General features: G+C 36.3%; 1 long non-coding RNA gene across 1 annotated transcript in view; it reads left to right on the top strand.

The window, feature by feature from the left end:
- Positions 1-16918, top strand: part of LOC311437072 — a 174209-nt gene that overhangs the window by 42593 nt on the left and 114698 nt on the right. The window contains exon 2 of the long non-coding RNA XR_014693280.1: positions 7635-7703. This is a non-coding gene — a long non-coding RNA (uncharacterized lncRNA). The remainder of the gene's footprint in view (positions 1-7634; positions 7704-16918) is intronic.

Here is a 16918-nt window from a genome sequence, read left to right as displayed (position 1 = left end):
CTAACTCTGCAATGCCTTAAAACAGGAGCTGAATTGCCTTGTTCATGGCTATAAGTTACTGGAGGTGGTGGAAAGGTAGGTGTTGCGGTGGTAATGTTAAGCCCCCTTTGTGGATCTGTTCTATAATAAATACTTCTGTCAATGATGCAGAATATTGTAAAGAGAACCCCAGTCTTCCGCTAGCTCTTTTCAGCCTCCTGATGCATGATCCTATTTCGTAAGTAGATAAATGTTTGTTCTTGCCTCTCAAGGGATCTTCCTTACAATTATTATGTATGCTTTGCATTTATGCTAAATGCCTTAACATAATCCAAAATGATTCTTTAGCTGGGTCATCCTGGTCCTTTATAACCTGTGTTTCATTTGTCTGTGTGCTTAGGACAATTTTTATTTCAAATACTACAGCAGGAAAAAAAAAAAAGTGTGGTTGAAAAATATGATGGTGTATCCTTGTGCCAGAATTTGAGTCAAATCAGTGGTTAAGAAGGCAGTTCCTTCCAAGGTCTTGATGCAGGCTGTTGGCTCATCAATGAATCCCTTCTTTTCTAACAGATTTTAAAAAAAGTAAGATATAGGGGGTTGGGGGGAGCTTGTAAACTGTGTGTGTATCAGCAGTGTAAGTCATGTAGTTTAAAATATTCTGGTCCCTGTTAAGACTGTCAGCAAAGCGCAGAAAGCTGTTTCAGTCTGATAAGGATATACATAAGTGAAACAGTCTATGCTAAAAATAAAGCATGTCTGTACAAGTTTTACTGAATTGAGGGGAGTTTGCTGTGAGATAACCCCAGGACAGTTTTATCACTGCTATGCAAGTGTTCAGTAGAAGGTAGAAGAGCTCAAGTCTTTTATTCCTTTCATGCTCAGCCAGATGCAGACTTACCCTTTCACCTGGAGGTGATTTCAGCTGTGCTTTTTTTCTTTCTTTTTTTTTTTTTTTTTTTTTTTTTTTTTAAATATACATTAAATCACAAATCTCTCTTCTGTAGCTTCCTGCTGAGAAATGGTTCTTCCTTTTTATACTTAAAGTCCATGTACATATTTCCAGCCATTTCTTGTTATACACATGTCAAAAGCTGCTAGAATTAGTAATTTGACCAAGATTGTGATTATTTTTTAAACCTATTATTATTATTATTATTATTATTATTATTATTATTTTTAGTTCTGCAGAATATTAAGTGTATACTGATCTCTTATGATGTTCATGCTGGAATGCATACTTAATTTTACCAATATTTCCATGAATTTCTGCCAAAGAAAATTAAGCTTTATAGTGTTACAACAAAACAGACTGCTCTACATAAATGCCATAAAGTCAAAGTGATTAAGCTTGTCAGAATACTATCTAGGATGTAACTCTGCAGCTGAGATTACACCAAAGAGTGAAATCACTTTCAGGTCTCACTAAATTAAATCAGATAAACTGTGGGTGACTGAATAGAATGGTTATGAGTAAAAACTTCCTTTGGATTTTTTATTTTTTATAATATCTGTGTATATTTTGGCTCTCTGCTGTGAAATTGTTTAAATAATTGCAGGCTGGACAAACTTTGCTTCCAGAAAGTGAGGAAGACATGCATATATATATATATATATATATATGTATGTATGTATGTATGTATGTATGTATAACATAAATATTTTTAAGAACCATCAGTTCAGTTTATTACTCATCTGAAAAGGTTACTTCAGATTTAAAGCAAGCATATGAATTTTTAATGTCATGGTTGAATTTCTTCCAGTTTATAGAGAATTATCTGTTAAGTTGTTTTAATTAAAGATGGGGAAGAAAAAATACAGTTCTGTTTTGTTAATTAAATTACTCAAAAATTGGTAAATAATACCTATATAATGTAACTATATCTTGTAAGTCCATACTACATATCTCAGCTTTGATTGCACCTTCAACCCTTGGGCTGAATGCAAGATCAAAGGTAACATTAGCAACATACAGTTTATAACAGAACATAGGTGTAAGTGTGGTAGATAAGCCAGAAGGGGATGAAGGAGAAAAAAAACAAACAGCAAAACCAGAGTAGATGGAGTTAGCTCCAGCTCACTATATTGTAGGGTAAACCATTCTTACTGCTCCTGAATCCATTAAGCAAACAACTGGAAAACAGTGGGAGAAGGTGACAGGCCATTCCTATAATTCAGAACATGACAGATGAGTTATCATTTCTAATCAGTAGTTTCTGTTAATGAACTAACCTACAATGTTTCAGAGTTTTGTCCCTTGTTGTTTAAGGCACTTCTTGAGGTCAACTGATTTTTTTTTTTTAATTTTTTTATTTTTTAGTGTTTATAGAGTAATTAAAATGTTTTTATTTCAAAATAATGATCAGAAAGAACAAAGTCACAATTTATCCTTAATCTTTTTATCCTAACACACATGGTTGTTTATCACACCACAGCTCATTGATTTGTTATCCTAAAATCCTTATGTTATTGTGGTAGCAAGTAGTGCTCCCACACAGCAGCAGAAAAGACATTGTTTCTGTATTTCCATTCTTCCAGTTTATTTAGAAGTTCCAGTCATGTAAATAAATAAATAAATAAAAGGGTGGAAGGAAGAGGGGAAACAACAACAACAAAAAAAAAAAAAATGAAAGGAAGAAAAAAAGGAAGGAAGGAATAAAGGAAAGAGAGAAAGAAAGAAAACAATAATAAAGAAAGGAATAACACAGACCACCGATCTTCCATGTGTATCAGAAATAAAAGGTCAGAAGCTAAATGCCTGATACCAGCCTGACACTGGATGGTAAGAAACTTCTGGCAGAGGTACCAAAGGCAGAACTTAGATTTTTGCATACATAGCAGAGCTAGTGGAGACATCATATCTGCAGCTAATCAATTTGTGGGAGGCAACAGCTGTTAGAAACTGGCTTAGTGTAATTCCAGTTCCTGAAGATGTGACAAAGTCACAGGGTGACAGCACACCATAGGTAACTGCTTTGACAGGCATCTTTGTGAATTTCTCACTAGCGTACCAAGCCTTTCATTTAGGAAGAAAAATGCACTACCCTTGAAAAGGTGTGAGCCTCCTGAGGCCCAGAGTGTTGAAGCAGCCATAGGAATTGCTCTTCCAATGTGCATGAGCACAGAGCAGGCGCAGGAGCTTGGTACCAGCACAGGTGATCATTTGCAGAGGTCTTCCATCTTCCATCCCTCCCTTGGTGTGCTGCAGCATTGTGTGTCTGTCTTCCTGAAAGATATTCTTAGGAGTGTATTCCCAGGGTGGAGTATTTGAGTTTGTGCTTACTTCATGTGAGGCCTGTCCTGAACGTCACACACTGAAGTGGGGTGCGTTAGGGTCTCATTACAAGAGAGGACACCTCTCTAACTCCCTTCCCCAAGGGATACATATACATTTTGTTGAACTTTTTGATAACAATTTAAACATTTTGAGTACAAATAATATCATACTTTTTTTTTCCTTTTTTTTTTTTTTTTTTTTTTTCCCTCCCAGATGTGGTTGCATGAAACAGATCTATTTCTGCAGCCAGTCCCAGGATCTTACAAAGGTCATATTTCTTCTCTTATTTTGAAGAATCCTGACATAGTTGAGGTACTGGAAAAAGACCTCAAAGCCACTAATTAATATTCCAGAATGCTAATGGTGTAGCATGAGGAGGAAAGTGGGTTACTAAAGGAATGGCAGTAATCACTCAGTAACTGAAGTTGGACCACAGCTCTGCTATAAATTTGAATTTTGACACTATACCGCCATCTCCACCCCTGCACCCACAATATCTAGCTGGAAGAGAAATCTTGGCATTCCTGAGATTTGGCACACTTAATCTCATTGTAGAGAAGATTGTCAAAAAAACAGGGAAATAGGTTTAAACCCAGGAGGAAGAAGGTACGTGAAGACTTATTGGCTTTAGGATTGGCAGGATTTGAGCAGTGTATTATGAAAATTTAGTTGCCTTTGGTTTGTTTGTCCCTACCCCTCAGTGGCAACTGTTTGCAAGTGTGGGAAATACAGTAAACCTTACATCTTGACACACATTATTCTGGCCTGTGCTCTAATTCATCTAAAATGCAAATGCTCTGTTTGAGGACTGTGCATGGCCAGTGCAGACTGAATCCACAACAAAGTATCTATTGAATTATTGCAATCCTCTCTTGTGCATCAGAGAATTAGTGTGTTTTTAAGAGGCCTTAACTGAGTGTTTTACAGATATCATAAACTCAGTATCTCATAATTTAATCATCCTGAAGCTAACATTCACAATTTCAGCCAGAATAATCCACATTTGCAAAGAATTAAAGAAGTGTGAAAAGCTGGAATGTGACTTGGAGGAAAGAATTCCAGCTTTGATGATCTTAAGAGGACATGAAGTTTCTCTAATCTAATTCATTAAATGATTAGCATGGTAAAATACTTTCACTTTTAACAAGTAACTGCTTCAGTAATAGTACCTTTTTGGAGGGTGCTGAGAGAGAGAGATGTGTATGTGTATTTCACTAAGTCCTGGAGGTCTCCACTGAGATTGTGTTATTTGTACTTGACATACTGTGGTAAAAAAAAAAATAAAATAATTATGATTTAAAAAAAAATAAAAATCACAGGTTCCAAAACATGAAGAGATGTGGATGACATATCACTTTTCCTCAGTCTACAGGTTTTAAATATCTACAGGTGCTAAATCGTGAAAATGATCTCAGGTCTCCTATGATGTGCTGCACAGATTATACCTCAAGACTATTTCTCCTACGACTGCTTTCAGTCCTTTTAGAGAGATCCTCAAAATAAGGATCTTCAAATGCCAGGAATTTTCAGACAACCCCCAGTGTCATCAAAGAAAGCAAGCTTCCCATGAGTTTGTATACTTTGTGTCACTTCAGGATTAGACTTCCCTGGGAAATTTGGCCACTAAACAGATTGAAATAAACATTGAAGCATTTTGAAAATGTCATTGCATTTTTATTTTTTCTTAATATTCTTGTCATGTTCTTGGCTTATAATATCAATAGCATGACTTGGCTGTGTTTTATTATCTTGGTCTCATGGAGGAGAAGCCCATTTTAGAATTTTGGGAGAAGGTTAAGAGGCTACAAAAGGTTGGTTTTGAGTGTATAAATATCATTATATGTTCTTATAAACACTGCTAGATTTAAACTGATGTCCCCTAAATCCAACTGCTGGGTCACGGAAAAACATTGCTTTCATGGTAGAAGAACCAGGAAAAATGCAGAAGGTGGGGGGAGAGAGTCAATGTGTTTGGGTGAATTGAATGGAGATTTCCTGAGGTCACGTAGTGCAAGGATTGCAAGCAGGATAGGATATTGGAAGGTCATGAGAAAGTGATGTAGCTATAACCTGTTCTGATAGAGTGAAACATAAGGGACAGGGTATGCATCTGCTGAGGTTCAGTGTGTAGTTACACTGATTGAAGAGGAAAGGCAAAACACTATATATTTTTGTCTTTTTTTTTTTTTTTCTTTTTTTCTGTTCCTTTTGACCTTCATTCTTCTGAGACCATTTTTAGAAAGCTTAGTCATGGTGTGCCATTAACAAGAGATTTCCTGTGAGTTCTGGGACTTTCTGGGTGTTGCAACTTACATGTTTGTTAGGGAAATGTTTTATTTGTGAAGCATCTTTGAGTAGTCAAGTTAGTGTTCTATTTTTGAGCTAAATCTACGCTCATGACAACATGAAACTATTCTTGCAATATCATGTCATTTTCTCCTCCTTAAATGTTCCTTGTGACTGTGGTGACTTGCCTATTGTAGAAGAAATAGCTTATATTCTACTGGTTGGAGTTTTGAAGAAATGGCAAGAAAAATGTGTCTTGATTAAAAGCTACCAGGTTTTTCACCGTAGCTGTATGTATGTGTGTTATACGTTTTAAATGCTTATAATTTGATGGAGAGAAAAGAAGTTACAAGAAAGGAATGTTTGTTATATTCTTTTACAGAGAAGCTCTATCCCCAGACTGGTAGGAAGGAGTCAGTTTCAGACATACGAGACTTTTTTAAAAAAGTCCCATAGATATTTATAATTTATATAACATATATGTTTTAAATTTTATTTCAAATCTACTTGGCAGTATATTTTTAATTAGCTGTGTTTGTTTGTCTCTTAGGAAATTAGAACTATGGAATTTTTGGCAGCCTGGCCATTTCATTCATTAAAATGACAGCTCAAATTCTAATACAGAACATGTTGCTACCATCAAATTTTGATGTGATTTTTCCTCAGAAGTCATCAAAGACATACAGAAGCATGTGTATAGCTGCAAATGCACATGACTATTATCTATCAGTGGGAGTTGCTACAGTGTTTGCCCTGAACTTCTTTAAGACTACTCAAAAATACTGTTGGTGAGAGTTCTGTTTTCCTCCTTGTCTCAAACCTACATAAATAACTGTCCATTTCAGCACAAAAAGCAGGGAAGACTGATCATGGGGCAAAGAAGGGAATGTCAAACAAGACCCGCAGGATTGCTCATACTGATATTTTTTTTCATTGGAGATTGTTTGCATTGGGGTGCCAAGAATTTTTAATATGCATTAAGACGAGCTGTGTGCCTGCCTACTGTCTGCATAGTCAGATCAGACTTGTACAGTTTTGGTATTACAGATTACAGCTGGTTTGTTTATTATAACACAGCTGGGTTTCTAAAGTTTGCAGTTAAAATTACTGCAAGCAGTGGAGTAGTATGTTGCTTTTCACAGCTTTAAGCTGTATTTCACAGGAGCTTTTAAGTTGTTCTGCTTACACATTTATTTATTTATTTATTTATTGAGGTATGGATGCAAGAACAAATAGATGTCTGTTTATTTGCATAAGGGGAGTTAGTTGCTTTCTGGAGCCAAAACCTCAGGGGTGGGCGCTGTTTGGCCTCAGTGACTTTAAACTGTCCTAGCAATGTAAAAAAGCTATTTGTCTGAATTCAGTTCTTATTTTGACATGCTGTTGGTTTTTTTTTTGTTTGTTTGTTTTGCTTTCTTTTCTTTTTGTTTTAAAGATGCCGACTGCAGTATAGAACAAAGTAGTCTGTGATTGTCAGTACTGAGCTAGTAAACATAAATGACTTGTTTTATAGAAGAAAATAAAGGCCCAGTGGAGGTTAAATACTGGCTAGGAAATTCACTTCTCCTCCTCCTTCCCAAGGCTCAACTTCAGCCAAACGCCCTTCCTCCCCCCCCTACCTAGTCTCAACTCCTTCTTTTTACCACAGGTTACACTTAGTCTCTACAAATTCCTCTGGCAAGGTGAGGAGTTGTGCAGGGGCCTGAGGTCATGCGTATAGATTTCAGTCTGCTCATCTGTGCTTCTTGCTGGTGTGCTGCTCCTATTTTAATTCATGTCCTTGCCCTTGTGCTGGTCACCTGTGGGCTGCAACCCCCCAGTGCTGTCCCCTGTCTTGGCGGGTGGCAGCTGGGGACCTTGCTCCAGGCCATGCAGCGCTGCAGGCCCTGGCTGCTGCAGTCCTGCCATTTTATCGGAGAGGGTGGGTTTCACCTGGTGTGTGCTGATGAAGACTGTTTTATAGGACACTTACAATCTTCAGTGTTTGTAGATAAGGAATTGCTCCTCAGCCCCTCTCAGAGACACATATGCAAACAAGTTGCCTGAGTTCTGCTCCTCACCCTGGTTAATATCTAATTATTTTGCTTTACAGATTAGAAGAGCTTTAACAGAGGAGGCTGGAAGTCTTGGCCTGAGTGACTACTGAAAAGATACCTGAAAGGTAGGAGACCTTCATCCAAATCTCTGCAATGAATTCAGACATCAATGATTTCAGCTCACTTCTTCCACATCCCACTTGATTTTTTTCTAATCCAGTTAGTTGGTCACCATCATGAGAGTCTGGTTGAACGATCTAATTGCTGGTTTTTAGGAGATCTCATTTGGAAGTATAGTCCATTGTCCAGCTCAGAATATTCCTGGAATGCTAATGGCACAAGTCTATCATGCAGGTGTATTTCAAGCCAAGAAGGGATGTGCTGGTGTTTTCAGGTGCTTCCAGTATGAAGTGGATATCTGTTTCAGGTATTCTGGAATGCACTATTGGCCTTAGAGGCTTAAAATCCTGTTTTAAGCATTGATGAGTGGGGGTATATGTATGGGGTACATTTAATATTTTCATATTAAAATAAATAAACTACAAAATACTGTGGAAGAATAGAATTCTTTTGAGAAGGCCAGATGACAGACAAAGCACCAAGGTCCCAGATATTTCTTTATTAGAATAGCTTCATGATATCCCTATTTTGTGGTAAGATATTGTATCAGACATAATAGATCAATAAAAGTTGCTAAAGATGTAATTTACTTTATCTCCTGTAGAAATGTCTGGCAAAGATCTTTGTGTGGGGATGAATATGCTCATAGGAACTGCTTTGCATTTCTTAGTATTTCCAGTTTATATATGTAACTTAAATGAGCAATGTGATTGTCCATCCAGAAGGTTGTGGTAGCTGCAGTTCAGTGCACTAAGGTCACACACACAGCTCCTGTCTGTTAAGTTGACAGGGAGGGACAGTGCAAATTTATGACTTTTCTCTGATATTTTGCAATGAAATTTTTAAGTTTGTCAGAACACTTGTTTCTCTTATTTTGGTGTACTGCAACGAGAATCCTCTCATTTTCCCTCGATCAGAATATACCAGTTCTGACTGAGATGCATTTAAACAATTATTTATTCTCATTCTGTGTTATTTTCAAAGCACTCACATTAAAAAGTAGTACTGTGTCATGGTTACTTCTTGTTATTCTTACAGTAGATATATGGTCAAGGTAATTGTAGCTCTTGCTCAGAGCTTCCTTTGGTGACTGACTTTTGCAAAGTGCTAAATATTGGTACTGATAAACTAAGCGTTAAACCACCTCCTTAATAAGACCGAAATCTATGGGACTACTTGTATGCTTGAGGCTGAGTTTGTGATTCAGTAATTTGTTGTACTTTCAGGTCAAAATGCTCAGTGCTTTTCAGCCTGGCTTACTAAGCACTGATAATGCAAGTTTAAAATATTAATTTAAAGATTAGCTGGACAAGGCAAGATTTCTGTCTGGTAATACAATCTTATTGTGATCTTTTCAGTTTCCAGTGTAATGTTTGCTTGCTGATAGGCAGAAGTACATCAGGACCGCATATTAAATGAAGGGCCACCCAAGTCATAGGATAATAGTATAATTTGACAATGCACTTGGCAAACAGATTTAGCTGTTTTTTTTTTTTTTTTTTTTTTTTTTACAGTAAGTCCTTACTGTATATCATGTATAAACACAAACATATCTGATGCTTAGCATGACTCATGCTTAGTTATTAATACAATCCTGGAGATAAGGTATTTGACAAGAACATGCTTTTATGCATGCTGAAACTAAGACGGTTATATAATACCAGTAGTAGCAAACAACTTTTTCAAATTCTCATGAAAACCATTCAGGAGTGCTAAATGGATGCCAGTTTCATTATCACCTATAAGGAGGCAAACAATGAATCTTTGTAGGCTCACAGGCTGTGCTCAGAACAGGAGGCTTAAGTGCATCAGCCATTAGGTAAACTCAATCAGGCTAGTGCCTGTCAGATGGAATATGTCTGTTAACAAAGCCATTAAGAGTACTTTAAATGCTAGTTAGAACTTTTGCAAGGAATGTTTAGGTGCTGAACATAGGAGGATGCAGTGAGCCACACAGTAAAATTCTTAGTTATAGTGGGTACATAATAATCTTAACCACTGGTCGCAGGACATTTTTACTATGTAAATAAGTGTTTTTATGTGTATTTTACAGATCTCAAAATGAATAAGTTAAGGGCCATGATCAAAGGGAACAATAAAATTTTAAGCTAAGGAAGGAAGATGCTAGAGAGGAAGAGATGAAGTGCTGAAAATATTTTTTAATTGCAGTGTTTTTATGGGAAAAGTTTTCTGATGAACCTAGTTTTAAATAACTATTGACATTGCAATTCACCAAGTTAGCAATTTTATTTCATAATCTTAAAAGCTCTTCTGAGGATTTCTTCCTACAATTCTCCTCAGTGTTTCTAAGAAAGGTTTTTTATTTTTTTTCCCTGAACAATTTATTGAGAAACTGTGTGAACGAACAGGATCAGTGAACAAGGATCTTCTCTTTGCTCAGTTACAACTAACACTTAAATAGCAGTAGGAAGAGGCTGGTTTTGAGTGAGAGGAGACCCTAGATGAAACCCTGCCCTGAGCAAGGTACATTCTGGAAAAGATCTGCAGTGTCCTTTAAAGAAATCACTAGAGAAAAGGTGTCCAGATTAATTATATGATCTACAAGTGTCTTAATTTCTATTACAGTCCTTTTATGCATGCATAAAAGCATTCTTATTATTACATTCTAGTAATAGTACCTTTCTACTCAGGAGTGCAAAATTGGAAAGATTTTTTACACCTTGGTACGCTTTATAAATACAGAACTTTTCACTAAGATGATAGAGAAGAAAGTGCATTAGATCAACGCCTTCTCCTTTTTTGCTCTGTACAACTTGAGGTGAAAAAATTCCTCCTGATTTAGGAAGGATACAGACATCTGTTATTCAGACTGAAACAGTAACATGATGAAGAAGTCAGAATTTTAATGTTTGCAGTCTCTTACTTCAGTGGAATAGCTCCTTCATGTGCTTCCTGAACACGACAAGCAGAGCACAACTGAATAATACCTGCAGTGCTCTTCATGCAGTTCTGCCCAGAAGCAGCTCTTTCTTCCTGGAACAGCAATAATAAAGACTTTCATCTTGAATTTATTTCCTGGCAGCAGTTAGCTTTTACTATTCAAAGAGAGCATATTGCATTCAATAAAAGTTGTTCAAAAATGTTGCCAAGGAATAAGGATCCAACCTGCTGAACTTTTACAGATGCGTTGATATCCACACGCATCCCTCACACATTGTGATGTTAGCAGTTATGTTTAATAAACACCAGATTGTCCTGTGGAGATGTGATTCCAGTTTAAACTTTTTCTACTCGTACTTATTAAAATGGGTAGTGGGACACTATTCCTTTACTGTAACACTGACTCTGTAATTTGAATCTAATTGTGGCAACTGATATCACTCTTCTCAAGTGAAATATTATAGTCCCCTCTTTAAAGACATGGAAACATAACTAGAAGAATTTTTAATTTGTAGCAGGTGCTATACAGCTACTACGTGATAAAACCTGGTGCAGAACTTGACATCCCATCTTTTGGTTCTATGTGCTGATGCAGCTGTTCTTTAGTAGCACCTCCACTAACCAGAAGAGTGGGAAAAGTTGTGGGTGGGATTGCTCATTCATTTCCAGGGTTTTCCAGTGGCAATTCTGCCATACCAACTGTATGACATGTCAGCCTTTAAAACATCATCATGCGAGGGAATTTCAATTACATTTTTGTTCCTATTTGTTTTATTTTCTCAGGTTCTTCAGGGAAATTATTTTCTTTAAAACTCCCAGGATTAGAGAGGAGCCTTTGGTGACAATTTATTATAAGAACCTTCTTTTCATTGTTGTACATTAGACAAAGTTTGAATATATTTGTTGTATTGCAACACCTAGACATTATGAAATTAGAAAGGAAGTAAAGGGGACAGCATTACCCAGGTAACATGTATTTCGTAAGAACAGGAGTGTCTCATTCTGAGGAAGAGGTGAATTTAGAGTCAGATAAGGACTTCAGCATTAAACTCTTTTTGCAGTTTAGAATGAAGGCAATGTTTAAAAGCTTTGTGAATTTGCATTTCACTCTAGCTATACGTTGCCATGTAAGTATAAAGCAAAGTTGTAAAAATCTCAACAATTAACAGTAAAATTTAGATTCCAAGGAAGAAAAGAGATGATGGGAGACAGAATGTGTAAATTAATGAAAACCACAATTTTCTTGGGTTACAGTTATATTACTTCAAATAACATTCCTAGTAAAACACCTCAAAAGGACATCTACTACATGCTATCAGGACCTTACAAATTAACAGTGCAGGCTGAACAGGCTGAAGTTTATGCAGGCATCTTAATTTTTTTTTTTTTTTTTTTTTTTTTAAAGTATAGTAGGTTATTAAATGGTTCTACAATAATCTAATTTTAAAAAATGAATTCTATGTTTTGATATATTTTGTCTGGAAAAACAGGTGGAATTTGGATCTAAGATTTTATCTACATTGTGTAGCTGTTGATGTGAGTTAGTTACAGTGACAGCTGTTTAATCTCTTATTGTTATCATTGGAGTTTAGAGAGCAATTTATTTGACCAACTGTAGGAGTTTACTTTAGAATGAGCTAAATTGACTGCATTGATTTTGTTGATTAGATCTGTTGATTACAGAGGGAATCTAGCTAGCTCTCTCTGCTGTCATCTGCAGCACAAATATTAAAACTGGGCAAAAATGAATTTCCTACAAGTTGCCACTTGAAAAGGCTGAGACAATTTATCCATTAGGTTAGAAACTGAGCTAAAAATTCTTGTGTTTCATGCACACTCTAAATATTAACACAGCATGCAGGCATTATGGGCACCAGCATTCAGAGAGTAAAGTAGGGAGGGGCAAAAGTCTGTAACTTCAGACTGAATTTAAATTTTGACTTGTGCTGTAGTAAATTACTTCATAAGAAGTCCTCATTTCAAATTAATTCTAGGGTCATCTATTTCAGTCCCCTTCTTAACTCAGCCAGAAGAACCGTTCAGACTTTTATTCCCGGAAGACCTGCCACAATTATGTGAAATGGGACTGAACTATTTTCCTCAGCAGTCATCCAGATATTTTTTTTCAGTTTTGAGCAGGAGATGCTAATTTTAAGACCGCTTTCTGACTTGTTACCTTTTCCCAGGGATTTGATAGACTCATGGTGCTCAGACTGGACTTCCAGCTTAGATCTTACTATCTGCAGCCTAGAGAAATACAGAACATTTAGTTGTTGTAACATGAACACATTCTTATTCTGTCAGCACTGAGTTAAACAAAACTAACAAATGTTTCTGAAACTGAGTTTTTCTTCTTCAGAAACATTCAAGTGGAACCATGTAAAGGGAGCAGAACACATATTTTTATTTCGAAGACATTGGTCTTATATTTCCTGGAAAACTTGGAATCTGTAAGGTTTCAAGACTCTCTTGAAGCTTTCAAAAGATTCACAGTTCTTTTCAAAACTAGCATTCTTACGTAGGATCCTCCTCTAAAATTGTAGTTTATATGCCTGACCTTTGAAGCCACCTTATTATAGAACTCTGGCTGAAACGCTGATTGTGTAATCAAGTTAGGATTTGGTTTGTTTGTTTTTCTTCAGTTAGTCATGAATGCATTAGGAATGAACTAGCATGGCTTGTGATGACAGATTTAATATGTTGCTGTCCTCCAGCTTTTTCAGGGTTGTGTCTGTGTGTATGTTTACAAGTACATATGTTTGTGAGAATTCATGAGGATACAGTCTAGATTTTTCATAGCAAAAGTCAGTAGGGTCTCTGTTGGAGAATGTTTCTGTTTGCCTTTGGTTGTGAGTGTTTTTATTTAGCCACAAAATAGAATTACCTGAAAAGTGTTTTACTTCAATTAAGAATTTTGGTGGAGGTTCTTAGATCAGTTCTTAGGACATCCAGATGAAATGAAATTTTGGTGTTTGCCCCAGAGTTTACCCCTTGCATTCCTTTCCAGAAGGCCAAAATAAATTTAAACTTTCCTTAAAAGACAGAAGGTAAAAATTAAGAGTTCATGCTTGCATGGGAGTAGTATATAACAGACTACCTCCCTTTGTTGCCCTCTCCTGCGATGTGTGTCATGCTCTGTGTCGAGGTTATACTGGTGTAAAAAGCATCAGATATGTTTCAAGGTCTGTTGTTAAAACCTAGCCCCGTGTAGGAATGCCTTTTTATTCCTCATGCCAAATTTTCCTTGGAAGGAAAGTTCTACGAAATACATTGTTGACTTATGTTTTCAGGCTTGAATGCCTCTTTTTTTTTTTTTTTTTTTTTTTTTTTTTTTTTTTTTTTTTTTTAGAGCAGGTAGTAGATCTATCTCCTAGTGTTTACTGTAGTAGCTGTTGTTTTACCACAGATCTGTTGCAGAGTACATGTGAGATAGGTTGGCAGCAGTTTCTGTCAGCTGCTCACATGATTTATTTTCATTTTCTTGTGTGTCTGTCTAACTGAAATTATGTTGTAGCCCAAGCCAAAATTCATTATGCTGAGACACACATGGTAACATTATGGTTATCTCTTAGTATTACTGGAAATCATCAAAGAATGCGTGATGTGTTTTGAGTTCTTCTCTGTCATAAATTCCATAACCAATGTGACAATTGATGTAAAACAAGATTATTTGCAAAATGTGCGTCACCAGAAGATAGTAAAAATTGCTCATATTTTGTACTTTCCATATTTGAGAAACTCGTAATTTGTGCTTGCTCATATTTGTCTGTGTCTGAGCTAGTGGTGACAAATGAAGAGCAGAAGTAAGAACGCAGCAGCACTTACCTGGAATTGCAAAGTAAATTTTTCTGTTGGCACAGACTTGTGTGCCTTATTTTGCTTTCCATTTCTAGGTGCAAATGAAAAATGTAAAAGGAAAAATGTAATGAAAAGGATTTTTTTTTCCACTCTTGACTTTCAAATTCAAGCTTGGAGGCTGTCTAGCATTACTTGCTGATCACAGGTTGTTGAATTCTGTGGATGACTTTGTGATCCCATTGTTAGTGGGCTGTATAGAAACTTTAAAACTGAAGAACGTTCTCAGTAGAAGAAAGAACAACTGAACAGGTATCGCAGCTTCAACTGTCCCTTCACAAGTAATATTTCCATCCAGGTGGACATATGTAGTAGAAGGCAGCATGTAGTAGGCTTGATTGGAAATATGTGTTTTGAGTTTGCGTTGTGGGTGTCTGTTCTCATAAATGTTTTCTAAATAATATTAATAAAAATCAATATTTAATTAAAAATAAATAATAATTATTATAATTAATCATATATACATTATATTATATATACACTAATAAAATAATAATTTAAAATAAATAATATTAATAAAAATAATTATCTACACAGATAATTATGAGAATGCTTTTTGGTTATCAGATCCAGGACTGCATACCTATCCCATTTCACAGCCTTATGTCAAAGCCAGATACATGTGTCTGCCAGTCCTTTCCCCCTGCCTACACATCATTTCTGTGCAAATGAAATCCTATGAATGGGCTGGGAGTCAATTGCCACCACACTGTATCATGTCCCTGGGCTGGATAATGGGAGAACAGTGTTTCAGGGATCTGGAAGGAAATGGGTTTCAAGTCTTGATGTAGATTTTTCTAAAGTCTTCCATGGGTGGAAGAAAAGTGGGGAATGGTGTGCTTTAAGGGAATGGAAGTAAAGCAGGGGAGAAAAAGACAAATGGGATGTTGTGGGAAAGAAATGAAGGTGAACGTGCTGGACAGTAGGTTATTGATATGAGGGTAGTAGATTGTGTGATTCCCTCTTTTCTATGGCTACTGTTCTTTGGACAGTAAATGTGGACAGAAGTAACAGAATGTGCACCACTGAGTGATCTGATAAAACCAGCAAACCAGAGGGGAGCTTCATTTCTTGATGCTTCTCCTTCTGAAAGGAGGGCTGCAGGGCTCCCACTCTTTCTCCAGAAGCTCAGGGCAATTGATTCTTTGGATTGCCTCAGGGCTTTGGGGTTTAATTTACTATTGATAATTATAAAAGAATCTGCACCAAAGGTTTAATTCTCTACATTACTATCACTGGATTTTTTAAAAAGTAAATTCTAGACTTGGAGCAAGAACTTGTTTCTATAAGAAATTGTCACCTGATAAACAGAAGCATTTCTGTCTTAGTGAGGATATGATCCAGCAACTAGGGATATGGACTGGCTGTTTTTTTCAGTTTAAATTCAGTATTTTGTCCTAGAAGGTACTCTGCATAGTTTCTCATCGTTTTTACACATTAGATGCAGTGCCATACCAAGATCTGCTGTTAACAGGAGAATGTCAGCTTTAATTTAGTAATACTCTAGTTCTGGTGGTCTTAGGAGAGGAAAAATACTAGAAGGTTAACAAAACCTATCAAATTAACTTGTTTTTCCCCAGATTTGTAGTCTCAGAGTCATGCTTAGCTACTTGGAGTTAGCAATAATATATGTTCTATATTTTCTGTAGCTGATACTTTCTGGTGTTGCACGTGATGTCACCAAGTATTGAGATAAGATCTATTGTCCTACCAACTGTATCTAACTGTATCCAACTATTGACTAAATACTTTCATATTGTAGAAGTAATACACAGCTTAGAGGTTGCTCAATTAAGGAAAATTAGACTACATCATCTTATTTATCTTATTGACTTAGAACAATGATCAGTGGAAACTCAGCATAATATACTTATCTGTTACGAAATTATCCTATGATTGTACTCATCCAAAAGAAAAAAAAGTAATAGACTACTTAAAGGTCATCTTCTGGATAGGGAAGGCTATAACTCAAGGAAAAGAACCAAAAACATAAGGAAGATCAAACATTTTTGTGATGAATATTGGAAATATATTTTAATTACGCATAGTGATATGTTATTAATCATTTCCTATCTTCCTATAAATTTTTCCCATCTTGCACAAACTTCAGAATTCTTTGGCAGATAACAAAACCTTTTGTAGTAATGATTGCTAGCACTAGCAAATATTTAAGAAATTCTGACACTTACAAGAGGTTCCAGGAAATATTAATCCAGTTGGATGTTTAAAACCAAACATAGCTTAAAAAAAAAAAAAAGAGGCAGCCGTAGCTGCTGGAGTTTTTCCCCAAAAACGAGACAGTGAAGTTAGCAGATGTGTAGAGGGACTGAATTAATATATTAGATCTGATGTAGAGACCAACCTGTAACAAATGATGAGAGAGGAAAAGGAAGTGGGAAAGCTACTGCACCTTTGTCTTCAATTGGAATGGGTAACCTAGGGTGGTGGTGGTGGTGTCGTCTCT

The sequence above is a fragment of the Aythya ferina genome (assembly GCF_964211825.1).
Source record: "Aythya ferina genome assembly, chromosome: 5".
NCBI lineage: Eukaryota > Metazoa > Chordata > Aves > Anseriformes > Anatidae > Aythya > Aythya ferina.
This window is presented reverse-complemented; position numbering and strand designations above follow the sequence as displayed.